This window comes from Molothrus ater, chromosome 1, assembly GCF_012460135.2.
Source record: "Molothrus ater isolate BHLD 08-10-18 breed brown headed cowbird chromosome 1, BPBGC_Mater_1.1, whole genome shotgun sequence".
NCBI lineage: Eukaryota > Metazoa > Chordata > Aves > Passeriformes > Icteridae > Molothrus > Molothrus ater.
The window spans coordinates 114,612,140-114,625,042 of record NC_050478.2 but is presented as its reverse complement, the minus strand read 5'-3'; the positions used below and the strand labels follow the sequence as shown (position 1 = coordinate 114,625,042).

General features: G+C 37.4%; 1 protein-coding gene across 2 annotated transcripts in view; it reads left to right on the top strand.

Moving 5' to 3' along the window:
* Nucleotides 1-137: 137 nt before the first annotated feature.
* Nucleotides 138-12,903, top strand: part of PLAG1 (PLAG1 zinc finger) — a 52,207-nt gene continuing 39,441 nt past the window's right edge. For both annotated transcript variants that reach the window (XM_036378827.1, XM_036378825.1), the window contains exon 1: nt 138-257. The gene's annotated coding sequence lies outside the window, so the exon portion shown is untranslated. The remainder of the gene's footprint in view (nt 258-12,903) is intronic.

The window sequence follows — 12,903 nt, the reverse complement described above, 5'->3', positions numbered from 1 at the left end:
GGCCGCGGCCCTGACTGACTGGGGGAGGCGTCCAACCCGCGGTGCGTGTGGGCGGCGGGCGGTGTGGGCGCGGCGTGTGCGGCAGGCTGGGCTGCACCGCAGCGCATACACTACAATGGCTGCTGGAAAGACGGGAAAGCAAACAATTTCCAGGCCCGCCGCGTCCAGCCCGAAATATGGGGAAAAAATTACAGAAAAATCGGAGAACACTGTAAAGGGTGGAAACGGGGCGCAGAGGGGATGCTGAGGCTCCCGCGGTGAGTCTGCTGCGGGTTTGGGGGGCAGGCGCCGGGATTTAGCAGGGAAATATCAGGGTTATTTAAATTATGAAGGGGGAGGAGGAGAAGGAGGGGGGAGAGGAGAGAGGAGCAGCGAGCGAGCAGTGAGGAAAAGTTTGTGTTAACCATCCCTCCCTTCCATCCCTCTCCCCCCATCTCCCGCAGCCCCCCGCCGCCCCGCGTCGGACCCCCCCGGGGGGAAAAGCAGGGGAGGGGAGCCGAGGCGAGCGGTGCCCCCCCACCCCCCTTCGGAGGGAGAAAGAGATGATTTTCAGAAAAACCTCTCTCAGGAGTTTCCTCCACTCCTCCCCTCCCTCCCCGCGGCGCTCTGCTGGTTCGCGAGGAGCGGGCGAGGCGGCGGGGCTGCCCGGGGGACGGCAGGAGGGCGCGGGGTGCCCGCCGCCGACCCCCGCGGCGGCCCGGGCCCGGGGCCGCGGGGCAGGGGCAGGGGCAGGAGCGGCGCGGCCGCCCCCTCCCCTCCTCGCCTCTCCGGAGCCTGTGCTGTGAATGCAGTGACAGCGGCGAGAGCGGCGAGAGAGGGAGCGGAAGACATTAGAGACCGCGGTGCCGAAAAATGAGGGAAAAAATTAATATAAATTCGCCCGCCGCCTCAAACCGGACAAATTTCGCACAGAAATTTCCCCCGTGGACCCGGCTATCCGTGGGGTGTCCCCCGGACCTGGCGGCTGCGTCTTTGGGGGGATCCGGAGTGACTTTGGGGCACTCGACCCCCCTTTCCCGTCGTTTTTTGGACAAAAGTTTTTTTTTTCGTAATAAAGAAACGAATTTGCCTGCTCTCCCCCTCCGAGTAGCCCAGGAGCTTTTCCCTTCCCCATCGGTGTGTGTTTAGAGAAAAGTGTGAACCCAAGTAAGTGCTGAGTCGTGTTGCATTGGGGAGGGGGGTTTGCTAACTGAAAGCAGGAGAGATCCGGAGAGAGAGAGAGAGAGAGCAGGGACAGCTTGTTGTCAGTATCATAAACAACCAAAATGGAGGGAGAACTGAGGCATATAACAAAATAAAAATCAGAAAAAAATGCCAAAAAATACCTAAAAATCGGGGCTGCTCCCCCTTTTCTTCCTCAAGGTAACAGTATAAAAACCGTGTCTTCCCGAGACCGTTTTAAGGTTTCAGGGAGCAAGGAGTTAATATTTATTATTTTTTTTTGTTGATGAATTCTTTGGAAAGGCAAAAGCCTCTTATAACTCGCCACCGACAATGAGAAAACGTGAAAATCCCTTTCAGGACAGAGAGGTAGGGGGAGATGATGGTGCAGAAAGTGTATAACTTGGGGGTAAATGTGGAGTGATCCTAGATAAGATAAATGCTGGATGTGGTGCTTTATAACTTCCTTTTTAATGCTTTTTTTGTGTGTGTGTTTTTGGGGGATCTGGGGAGATGGGGGCTCTTTTCTTTTCCTCTGTCTTTTTCTTTCTTTTTTTTTTTTTTTTTTTTTTTTTTCGGACCGGAATGTTATGCTTTTGTAGTGTCACTTTCCTGATCTAATTAGGATGTGTGAGGCAAAAAGTAAACCTTTCCGGTTTATAAAGTGCATTTTCGTTGCCTTTGAATTTCGAGTTTTCTTGGTGGCTCACTCCTCTATTTGAACTGGATTCTTGAGAGTGGTGTGGGGTTGAGCTAATGCTCCATAGGGAGAGCAGAGAGGGCTCGGGGGCAGGGCACCTCTTCTGCGGGTGGTTGCTGATTTCCCTGGCACGTTCAGTTCACCTGCTTGTCTCCTACAAAGAATGTATTCTGCAGTCTCCTCGTTTTATTTATATGAAATAATGATGCCTCATCTCGCCTCACATTGAAGTTAATGCGAAAGTGCTGCTTATGTTGGTTCCACGTGGGATCAGGGACATAGCAGGGCATTTTAAAGAGACAGCTTCTCTTTTCCTAGGGTTATCATCACCTCTCCAGCACCTCTGCCTCTAGCAGAGGGGTGGTTCGTTGTTTTTTTTTTTTAATGGAAAGGTATCAAATCGGCCCTAGTCTGATAAATTAGGGAAGGATAGCAGTGGGAAACGTGCAGAATCGTTGGGATCAAAGCAATTCTTTTGTGTGTAGCAGGTCTTCAGGGGAGTTTTCTTGGTATGTTAATTCAAATGCTGTGTTTTGGAGAGTGTTTTTTGGATTGTATGCTGCAGAAATGAAATAATCTCAGGTTGTATAATATTAAGATCTAGTGCTGTTCTGCTAGCTGCGAATTCTGTGGGAGGGGATGAATTGCCTGTGTGTAGGGCAATTTCACAGACATTTTGTGCAAGTTGTGAAGTGTGTTATTTTTACTTTGAATACATTCAGTTTTGTTGGGAACACTTGAGTTTGTTCAAAAGTTTATTCTATGCCTAAATCTCCTAAGCCATCCCCAAAGGTTTTGAAAATACTGAAAAATAACTGTAGGTTTTAATTGGCCAAAGTAGGGGCTCTTTACAAGTACACCTTAGGTGTGTAGTTAAAACATGACTTGGAAGAATTACCTCTGGCTTTATTTAAAGAAAGAAAAGTCATCCTAACTGTGGTCTGGTGTCATGTATATGTGTGCATGTGTGTATGCATGCATGCTTTTAGCATGGGTTCTGGCTGATACTGGTTTTTTTCTTAATTTTTAACTTGTAAATGTTTAACTGTGATGATGTGAAATGCTCTGCTTGTCTCTATTATCTCCTATGTATTTTAATTTTATTTTTGAATGTCCTATTTTAAAAAATTAGCATCGCCTCTTAACATGGCAATTTGATACCTTTATGAGGAGTTGCAGTGTTGCCTTTACACTTGCTTTGGTTTTGAAGCCTTTGTACTTAGTTCTAGATTGAAAACTGAGTACAGGTATGCACTTCTTGAGAGGGGAGATGGGCTACTGAATTTGGATGGAGGCTATTGCAGCACATGTTTTCTGTGAATCTGTGGAAGTTGAGTAGGAGTTGTGATAGCCCTCTGTGTTGAATAGCATGTGCTTGCAAATGATCTGTACACTTTCTGCAAGTGTGACCAAAGAAACTTGTTGCCTAGGATAGCCTTGTGGTTAAAGATTTGGGCAGAAATCTCAAAGTTTTCCAGTGACTCACAGTTGTGAAAATTAAATCACATTAACCGCTCTTAGGTTAGAAAACAGGGTCATTAAGGAAGAAAGATCAATCATTTTGTATAAAGGAATGATATTGAATGTTTTTCCAAAACTGCCTTTTATGGTTTAGAGACCTTTTTTATAGTTAATAAGAATTCAGACTTTAAAGTTGCTTTCTGAATATTTCTTAAACTGATCTATTATTTTATTGACTGAAGTAACATTACCCTGGAATGCATAGAAATTTGATAAATTAATAGCAGTTCACCATATGTTGGTAGTTTTAATGTACCAGGGTAGAGAGACAGATGGTACTAGATGTGCAGAACTAACTTAAATAAACTGGTTAATGGTACTGAGAACTCTTCAAATGCTGTTTCTGTGACCATCAGTATGAAGTGCTTAACATGCCTCTACATTTTTACCTAATTTGGAGCTTTTTAATCATTAATATTTCAATGCTGAAAATAGGTATAGACACTGATAATAACAATGTGAAAGAAGCAGTGTTGTGAAGTATCTTTCTTGACTTACACCTGTGTATTACAAAGTAAATTTGGTGTATCCAACCATAGTACAAAATTCAGGATTTAGGGTGGAGAAAGAGGAAAGGGTGTTCTCTCAGAATTTGATACTCTTCTAAACTGGATTTAATTTTAAGGTATAATCCAGATGGAGATAATAGCAGAAAAGAATGTTGTTTAGGATTATTTTTTTACAAACTTACTCTTTCATAGAAAACAGAATTCTTACAGTGATTAAGTGTTTTTTTAAATAAAAATACAAAGTAACTTTCAAAGCTTCCTTGTTCTAAGAGTTAAGATAATCTTCTTTATTATGTATTGGTCTGATTCCATAGATGATACAGTTTGATTTTTTTCAAGATTTTCTAAAATTAAAACACCTGAGGAAACAAATACTATGGTCTGTTGTTGGTGAAGTTAACCTACTTTTTCTAGGTAAACAGGAGAGGTGCAAATGTATTAAAATCTTTTTAGAGAGTTACCAATCCTATTCAGTAATGTTTAAAAATTAATAACTACAGTATTCTACAACAGTTCAAGCCAATACAGGGACCTAAAGTGAAATGCATTCAGCTTTCCTTGAATGGTTAGCTCAAATGTGTCTCTTGGTGTGTACTTTTAATTTAGTAATTATCCTGAAAAATTAGTTTTCAATGTAGAACTTCTGAGATTTAAATTAAGAAACTTTTAAAAAGTTTATGTAGTTCCAAAAGGCACTGCATACAAAGTGCAGCCACTTCTAATGGTTGTCCATCTCTGCAGCTGGTTAGTCAAAATGGTGCCCTAAAGTCTCCTCCTTTCAGGGTATTGCATATGTTTTAAAATTAATGGGTTAAGGAAGGCACTACTCATGTTCTAAATAAACCACTGTTTGTAACTGTTCAAGGTTATTTTGTAAAATAAATTTTTTTACTTCAGAGTCTAAACCATAAGTTTTTAAATTTTCTGTCTATAACCCCTTATGTTGTTAAAACCAGTTTTTGTGAACAAATACTTTTTGGTAGGGTTCTTGAACAAATTTATGTGTTTACCAAGCAGAAATATTCTGGAAAACATGAAATCTGTTCAAGTATTTAGACCATTCTCAAATCAGTATAGACTTAAAAGGAGCTAGCAGTGACCACCACTGAAGTGATAGAGAACTTGCTTTCAAGGAGTTATTCTCCAAATATCTGCTCCTAGTAAGGATTTAGCTTGCAGAGCTTTTGAAAGAAATGTGCAGCATTTATCCACTGAACTGCTAAGCATCTTTAACTGATTACCAAATGTTTAGGTAGCCTTAAAAAACTATTTAAAAAAAATTCAAATATTAGAAGAAAGTAACACTTGTATTGATCAAACATAAAATGTTTAAATTTCTGAAACATTGGAGTGGGGTTTTTTTTGCAGTTATCTGGGCATTTGATAATAGACAATTGTGTATTTTCTTCTAATCTAAAAAACCCCCACATCTAGAATTTAATTCAATTTATATTGATTTTTAAATTGTGTGATCTTGTAACTTGAATGTAAAACACTGATTAACTCTCAATATAATCACTTACACAGATGCTTTTTTTTTTAGTTGTCAAGGGATATAGTGAACATTTATCTGAAATTGCATAGATAGTAGTTACTAATTCATTTTAAATAAACAGTTGTCCACCAAATATCAAATGCAAAAGATCCTAATTGTATGCAAGGTCAGAAAACCTAATATTAAACAGAACTGGTCACCATTACTGCAGATTAAGTTTTATTTTTATTTAGTTTGTGCTGTCAAAGTGTTTTCTATCTATATCTGTATCACTGTTCACCTGTTATTGTCTCATCTTAGGACAAATCGCAGAAATTCATAGAACTAGAGGGAGTTTTTTGACTTTTGAAAAGATACAGCATGCTTTTTAGAGTAGTTGTGTGCTCACAGTTTTAAAGGATGGGGCCTTCTCATATGATGTATTAAAATTTTTAATATTTAAATGGACCCTGCATGTCTAGCAAACGGTTACTGTAGGATCATGGCATTGAAATTAGCCACCATATATGTCAGGGCTTTGAGGTGACTGTGTAAGTACATACCTGACTGTGAAGAGTGAGAAAGGATATGTAATTCTTCTCATGTTGAAGGAATAAATAATTTCTATTATATCCTTCTCTGTAGCCTTCTTCTCTCTCCTTCCTGGTTCATTGCCTGTCCAGAGTGTAGAGATACCTTGTCAAATACATTAAAATACATGGCCAGAGTGATGACCTGTTCTACTCATGACCAAATCTGGTGGTTTTTATACACTTACAGGGGGGCACAAAGGAAATAAAATGTGGCCCAATAGCTATTTGTTTAGAGGAAAGGAAAGAGAGGGAAAAAACCCCACAGGTCTGAACTATTATAAAACTAAAAAGTGAGATTAAAAAAACGAATGCAGACGAGTGTGGCTGTAATGCATACAACAGTAACTCAGAACTCTGAAGTAAAATGCCTCAAATCAGATTTGAGAAAGTCAAGTGGGAATCAGGAAAGTAAAACCTAGGAATTGCCATCAGATCCAATTAAGAAATAACTATGTAAAGAAACTTGGAAAAATGCAAAAAGTGTCTGTTACAGTAAACTGAATTGCTATAATCTTCTTTTGCACTTAATGTGCTAAATTCCTCTCTCAAGGAAAATATCCCTAGAAATCAGATTAGAAAGTGTTTAAAGGGAATTATTTGTCAAAGTTGTTTTTTCACTTAAGTTAGGATAACTAATAATAATCTCTTCCATATTGCTGCAATAATACTGTATTTGATACAATTTAGCAATACAGATTGCATGTAGATTTACTTATGTATTCTGCAGGTAATTTACCAGTAGCCTGACACTGTGTATCTCTAACCCTAAAAGCTTTTCTTTATGGTTGTGAGTCACATCAGATTTGGCAGTCTGCAAGTGTAAAGTATTTCTTAGGAAATAAGATGTAGATTGCTGATTTTGCCTTATGCACATTTACTGTGAATTGCCAAATAACCAAAAAGGAACGAGGCTGTCAGAAAACTTAGCTTACCTCTTCATGTATTGAGTATGTACTTCTTTTTGTAGTGCATGACTTTTCTAAAAATCCCTGCAAATCATCTGATTGTGAGTTAATGAGATCTCACTATACTACATGTTTGAGCAATAGAAAGACCCTGTGTACGCAAATCAGATTTTACTGTCTCAAGTGCTTGTCACTTGTAATAAAACTGTTTACTGTGGGGTGTATGTATTTATCATGAATGTTCCATTTGTATGTGGCATAGATACAGACATGCACACATTTTTAGGAGACGTTTAGGGACAATATCGTGTCTTTTGACTCAGTTGTGGAATAGGAATATTTTAAAGAGATCTTTTTGAAGGAAAGGCAGAATGAGAGATTCTGGCAGCTTGCTATTAAATTTCAATCAAGCCAGTATAGTTAGTAATAAAACATTTACAAGTTTGTAAATGTTAAGTTTCTTCAAACTCCTACTGTCACGTGTGGAATTTTCATTTATACTTTTTTGCATTTACTGCAGCTGCCTACATGCAAGGCTTAGTAATGCTGCATTTATCACATGCAAGTATAGATAAAATATAAATATATAAAAGTAGAAATTGCCTGCAGCTGTTCTTATGTTTTCATAAGATGATACATTACAAAGGTGTAAATTTATGGTGTTAGCTACCTGCTATCAGTTACTGGTGCTCTTCTCCTCATTAGTACTTTAAGAAGAGTATTAAAGTAAAATAAAACAAGTATAAAATAGTGTCAGAGTTTTGTGTTCTGTTTAAAAGTTAAACACTATATTGTTCAAGCTTATTTTGTTCACTGGAAGTTACTGTGATCAATACTTACATATTTGTTTCACCTAGGACTCTAGGAAATATTGAACCACCTAGCTTAGGAGGAGCTTAGACATAAATGCTGGTTATTTAAATCTTTAGGCTTTTTTTTCATCTGTGATTTGAAGTTTTCTTTTATTATTTTGAATACTAGGATTGTGCTCAGACTAAACCACTCCTAATTATGCCTCAGCACAAACATATTGCTTATGGCTATATTTTAATCAGTTTCAGAAAAAGTAATAAAAATATTATTGCATCTGTCAAAAGATGGTGTTGCTACATGCTATTTTAAATGGTGTTTAAGTACAGTTATAAGCATACCAGTACAATGAAATCAGCTCTATTCCTAAACAACAAAGTTACATTATTTTTTACTTAAAAAGTTAACCAAGAATCCTAATATGTTAATTATCCTAATTATTCAGGCTTGTTTTAGTATGTGTTGAAATTGCTTTAAAAAGTATACATGAAATATTTATATCAAACTTGTTTAATTTCTCATTACTTGTAAAATGTAATGTTTTCCCAGTTATAATTTTAAAGGGTTTTTTGTCTTAGCTGCCTGAGTGTATCCTTTTCTTTTGGATACACTCTTTTCTGAACTCAGCACTTCTTTAACTTGTTTAAAACTCTTTTATTCTCTCAGAATCTATTTGTGTCCCTTTAAGTTTATTGATAATTTTTGTACTACAAAAATTGTGCCAATGAGTACTGTGAAATTAACTTGAGCTGGTGATGCTACAAATAGAAAAATTGAGTGCAGAGTAATACAGAAAACTTAATCATGATGGTGTTTGGGTGATGGCAATAGTCCCTAACTGGATGAATATTAAACTTACCTGTGAGGAAAGGATGTCAGGTCTTGTCAAATATGTTCTATCATTGTTTCTCATAAGAAATACTCAGACACACTTCTAGTGTCAATTACTGTAGAAGGCAAACAGAAATCTAGATTATACTTTCAGAAATGTTAAACTGTGAAATAAGTTTCTTGGAGGGGGAGGGGGGAATGGTTTTAGAGGTCTCCCCTGTATTATTTCACCTTTGAAAACTTGGCCACTTCAGAATATTTGAGAACAAGTAAGTTAAATCCACATTGAAAAATACATTTCAATTTCTAGTACAGGTTTTCTAGTACATAGCTATGCATCATGTAAAACAATTTTCTAGTACATATCTATGCATCATGTAAAACAAATTTCTTGCTCTTTATTATACTTAAATGAGATCTCAGATCAGATCTTCAGATTTGTACTGAAAGGAAAGTGCATTTAAGCAGTTTCTAACTACATTGATTACTTGTCAGTTTGATTGGAGTAGCAAGATACTTTCGTTTGGGGAGGTTGGATTGTGTTTTTATTTTCAGTTTCTGTAGTTTGACTAATAAAACAACTGAACATAAAAAGAGACTGGATCTTTTTTCAATCCTCAAGTTAGAAGACAGATGTGGTCAAAAAGGTGCTCTGGTGACTTAAATCACTGCCCCTCAGACCTCTCAAAATATTTAAATCATATGAATTTGTGATATCAGTCACATAGTTGTGTTGCAACCTTGAAACTGATGATATATTCAGTTATCTTGAAATGAACTCCATAATTCTTCATTAGCAGATTAAATTTCCTAAAGGTTTTGTCTGAATAAGAATTTGAGTATTGTGCTGCTTATTCCATTTCTCATCAGGAACCAAAGAAATAGAAAGTCTCTCAACTCTGAGCAAAGCCTCCAAGATTTAATGGATGCTCTAAAAGACTGTTCTTGTCATAGTTTTAGGTGTTAAACTGTGGTTGAAGGTCAAATAATCCCTTCTGCTAAGCATCTGAATTTCATCATAAAGGAGGTAGTTTGGTATTTGAAGGTAGTTTTGGCGTGAAAGTTTCATGTAGGCAGCTTAACAAAAAAAGCTAAAAGGCAGGCAGAAATTAGCTGTCAGGTTGCAAGTGCTTTGTAACTGTCCTGTGAAGTATGCCTAAATCCCATTTCTTACTTTGGGATTGTAAGACTCATAGTTTGAAGGAGAAAGAGCTTAACTTAGAGCAGGTAAGAACAGTTAGGAAAGAGCTTAACTGTTAGTTCCTCCCAATTATATATAAAATTTCCCACCATTTTGGCTGACAACTGCCTCTGGAGAGGGACTTTTCATAAGAGTGTGTAGTGATAAGACAAGGAGTAAAACTGACAGAAGGTAGGTTTGGATTTGGCATTAGGAAGAAATTCTTTACTGTGAGGGTGGTAAGGCACCAGAACAGGTTGCTCAGAAAAGCTCTGGGTGTCCCATCCCTGGAAGTGTTCTGGGCCAGGTTTGATGGGGCTTTGAGTAACCTGGTCTAGTGAAAGGTATCCCTGCCCATGGAACTGGATGGTCTTTAAGGTACCTTCCAACTCAAACCATTTTACAATTCTATAATATATCTAGACTTTTTGTAACTTAGGCCTTTGTAGGAAGGTTATGAGGTCTTCTGGACAAAGATTATATCGCCTTTGTGAATTAACTTATGAATGAACTGTTACTTAGCAACTTTGTAAGTTAGTGATGTGATTTTGTCTTTGGGGGTACATCTGAGAGAGAATGTAGTCAAAATTACCTCACTCCCTGTGCATGGCAGAGTTCTGACCCAAAGAGTGTGTGTTATGTCTTCTTGCTTTGAGTATTTTTAGACTGTTATAAGGGGGTAAAAAAATTAATCCTTTTTTTAACCTCTACTTTCTGCATTTGTCATTTGTTTAGGAAGTTTGTTTCTTGATAATTTTTTAGTATGTTGCAGTGGCTGGCAAAGTTACTGAATGATCTGAACTGTAGAATTTCTAAGTGGAAGAGGGACATGTTTTCCCATCTGATCTTGACCAGATTATTTGAAAGTTTCCTGTTCTTTTCAACAGTGCTTTGCTATAAATGAAAACAAATTAAATTAAACAAACAGTTAGTAAAAATGCATGGCCCAGGTTCCTCTTGCAAAGCTTATTAGAATCTAGTTGGATGCTAACAATTCCTTTCACTGTGGACATTTGAGATATGAAGCCTCTATTTCATGCTTTCCAATCACCATTTCCATCTGTCAAATTCTAGGTCGGTCACTAGTAAATGCATAGTAGTAACTGTGTGGTCTGTAATGCCAACATAATGAGCCCATCTCAGAGTGAGAGATCTGTGCTAAAACTGAAGTGCTTCTCAGGGAGCAAGTGGTATTTCCCCAAGATTTTTTTTTTTTTTTTAAATACTGTAACATGCATTTGAGATTGTTTCAGATGGCACTCATTGAAAGGGGTGGTCTTTCAGGTTGGCAAGAAGCAAGCTGTTCAGGGTTTTTTCTAGTAAGTAAAACCCAGTATTTTTGTAGCTTCATTCAGAAGCTGGTGGTCATTGAGGGTACATCATGGAACAGTAGATTCATGTGCTTCTCGGCAGGGGATGCTCTTAATGATGGAACTACAGTGTCCTGAATGTGGAAGGAGCAGACCAGCAGTGAAGGATTGATTGCTTTCTAAAGTGTGAACAGGGAACTGCTTCATTCTGGCTTTTACAAATAAATAAATTATTTGGAATAAGATGCTTCCTTTACTTACTAGCATTTTAATTTTTTCCTGCAGTATCAGAAATGGACACTTCAGGATGATTTTACATGCCTGTCAACTTGAAAGGGCAATTAGTGTAACCACAAATGAAGTTAAAATGTTCAAAAAATATTAAACTGTCTTGAAAGCAAAGAAAAATAACTACTGTACTAATCTGGTAATATTTTTCAGTGAAGTAAATAATAATTATGTGTCATGAGAGATTCATTTAGCAGTAGCTTGGATCCCTCAATAAAAGAATGTTGGTATATTAGTATATTTGTTAATATAATACATTATGTACCTAATTTAGAAGAATATAGTTTTTGATAACAAAACCATCATAACTCGATCACAGAAAAAAAATACATTGTGTCTACATATCTCCATAACCTAGATATGCCTAGGTATTCAGAAGCTTCCATGATGATTTCTGGGAGCTGTACAAACACAAGGCTCTTCTGCTACATTCAGACAGTGCATGATAAAGTGCTTTCTAAAGTTAGTGAGTGTTGGTTTGGGGGATTTGAATTCAGAATTAAAAATGATACCTAGAAAGTGATACTGTGCTGACTTAGTAGCACAAAGTATTTTAGTCCAGTGTTGAAAGTACATATTATAAAATCTGTATGTGAGTGTTACATGGCTCTGGAATTAACTTTCTAGAAATATGGAAATTACCTAGGAAAACAAGTATTTTGTTTTGTTAGAACTACAGTTTCCCTCTGGTGGATTTGCCTTTAATTGAATTCGGCTTTGTGATTTTTCTTTTTATTATTTGCACAAAATTGTGCTCAGTCTTTTTCCTCCAAAAAAATACAAATAGTATTGTATTCCTGCTGTGATTATTATGCATAACATCTCTGACTCAGCAGATCAAAAGTTATGTTTACTGGAAAACAGAATTAACATTTTGTAATATTTTTAAGACCACTTAAAAACAGCTGTGTCAAAAGAGATTATGTTTTTAACATGCTAATCCACTAAGCCATCATACATCACTCTGTAGGCAATGTTTTTTGTTCTAAGCAGCTACCTCTTACAAGAGCCCATCTGAGAGATTTCAGGATAGCCCAGAAATATACCCATGAACTTGAGTTCTTAAGGAGAGAAGCATCCTAAATAGAATGCATGATACCTTCATTATCACATTGAAGATATTTTTTCCAAGAGCTGACAACATGTTTTGGCCTCCTCTAAGGAGTTCTGGCTATTGGGGACAAATTGATGATTAAAACTGGCATATGCAATTTTTTTTTTTTTTTTTTTGCAGTGGGAGAGGGTAGTAATTCCTAATTTTGATGGAGAATATTATATTGTGATAACCAAATACCTGAATAGAATACTGTAGTGATTAGGGAAAAGGCAAAGGAGTATGAGAATTTATGCCAGCTGGATTGGAGACTCTGAGATTCATCTGGATTAGTTGTTTCAATTGCTAATCTTGCCCCATGTTCCCCTGCCACTTTGTTTTCTGAAGTTGTCTTTTCAGTGTTTGTAATTGTATACTGTTGCTGAGTAAAGAGTCACACAGACGTGGGAAACAGCAGTACTGACTTGGCAGAAAACTCAGTGAAGTGGAAAAAATCCAACAGAAAAATAGAGTTCTGTCTTATCTTTTGACTTCAGAAATCTTAAGTGTTGCTTTTAAGAGCAGTAC